Raw genomic sequence first — 2,338 nt, 5'->3', positions numbered from 1 at the left:
CGTAGGGTTAGGGTTAGGGTTAGGGTTAAAGCAAATTTAAAATGAAAAAAGCAAATAAAACGAAGGTATGGAGATTAAATACGCTTTACATCGCTTAATCAGCCAAAGGAGTAAATGTAAACAACTGAATACTTGTCAATGATTGGTTGAAATTATCGAAATAAGACAATTTTTTACATGAAATAAATTCGAATACAAAAATATTTTTCTGTTCTATAACACAAAATAGATAAGTATACGAAGTTTGAAAGTCTTTCCGTACCAAAAACACTACGTAAAACATTAATGAAAAATGTGGCCCCGTTTTAAAATAGATCCTAATCCACCAGAAAAGTCTGACACCTTCAAAAAGGCTCTACATTCGGAAACTTCTAGCGAAATCAGAAGGCCTAGTTAAGCGTGTGTGCTGAAAAACCACCCTTTTATATTCTGATTTCAGTAACACATTATCACATAATTATGACATTAAAACATGGAACTGTTTCATGAGGCCTGTTTCTTGACAAAGACCTCCATGCCTGCACTAACTACACTATTCAGTAATAAGACTGCCAAAACAACATAAAAACATGCGCCAATAGATATAAGGCAGATAATGTGGTAAAAAGGTAAAACCTTACAAGTAGACACAAGATTGGAGATTTTAACTAAACGTCATCGTTCACAAACATTTAGGACTATAAACAAAGAAACTGCATCTAACACTAAATACAGGCTAACCAAGCTTTTCACATTTCAGAGTGAATAACAAGATTGTAAAAAGCGTTAGCAATAATATTGGGAAGGCCACAAATCTACTCCCAAGAAATTGCTGGCCTTGTGCCAAAATCTGAATCTTATATGTACATATGTATATCCATACACATTAACATGCGTATATAAATTAGGATATCACGTAAATACAGGGTGCAGTGAATAAATTGTCGTTTAAATTACACAAAAATGAAAATAACACTGACATCTCATAAATATTTTCCGACCACATGTTGCTAGATGGTTACTCAAATATCTTGAAATACTAAAGTGTATTTATTTCATAAAATCGCCTTTGGCTTCAACTACGACCTCCAGACGACTTCGGAATCTCCTACAATTCTTCTGGACGGTCTTCTTGTTTAAGTTGGTGAATGCTGCCATAATCCTTGCCTTCAGTTCATCTTTGGTGTTACAAGGAGTTTTGTTGGTCTCTCGCTCAACTGCTCCGCATACATAATGATCAAAGAGGTTAGAGATTGGAGAGTTAGGTGGCCAGGTGTTCTGGGTGATGTGGCCAAAGAAATGGTCTGACAGCCATGACTGAGTTTTCCTGCTTGTGTGGCACGGTGCAGAGTCCTGTTGCTAGACAGGAGCTTCCAGCAGCCAGGGAAGCACTACCTCCTCCAGGCACTTGATGTAAGCCTCTATGTTGAGTGGAAGGCCGTGTGGGTAGATAAATGGAGGTATAACGTCACCATCACTAGTGATCACTCCAAACACCATGATGTTGACTGGATGTTTGATTTTTATCACTCTCCTTACATGTTTTGGGGACACGGTAAGCCAACGTTTGTTCTGTGTGTTCAGTGTCTGATCCTGAGAGAAAGTTTTCTCGTCTGAGAAAAACCATGGTCGGTTGGAGGAAGTGCTTGAGTTTGTTCAAAAGCTTCTTAGTGCGGTCTTTCATCTTGTCTTTGATAGCTTGAGATGAAAATTGGCCATTTCCCATCTAATGTGATGAATACTGAATGTCTTCATGCACTCGGACACTCCCATGTCTCTGGCGATGGATCTGATTGACTTGGAGGGATCGTTGTCAAGGATGGCCTGGATCTCACCAACAAAGTCAAGAATTCTTTTCTTATCAGAACGATCAGAGTGAGTTTTCCGAGCTACTGTACCTTCGTAACCACCATGAGACTCATTCAACTGTTTCCAAATCATCTGCAATATCCTCAGTATTACACCCAAACACTCTGAAATGTTCGTATCGGTGCTTCCGGTGCAAATGCCAAGCAGTACAGCATGCCGTTTACAAATTTCTTGAAGATTGAATTGCGCCATGGTGCTGTTTTCTTGCAGAGGGTGCCCAACTGATCCTACTATACTGTGTAGTCGACAAAATTAAAAGCAAACAATGCGCATGCACAAAATTAAGAATATAAACTGGTGACAATTTACCCATCGCACCTTGTATATAATCTGTATTATATAAAACACGTTAAGATAATGTCTATAATATTACTGAGATTTATATATATTTCATATTAATATACATACATATATATGAACCTAAAATATACATATATATATATATATATATATATATATATATATATATATATATATATATATATATATA

The sequence above is a fragment of the Octopus bimaculoides genome, chromosome 2 (genome assembly GCF_001194135.2).
Source record: "Octopus bimaculoides isolate UCB-OBI-ISO-001 chromosome 2, ASM119413v2, whole genome shotgun sequence".
Lineage (NCBI taxonomy): Eukaryota > Metazoa > Mollusca > Cephalopoda > Octopoda > Octopodidae > Octopus > Octopus bimaculoides.
Note: the sequence above shows the minus strand (reverse complement) of the source record.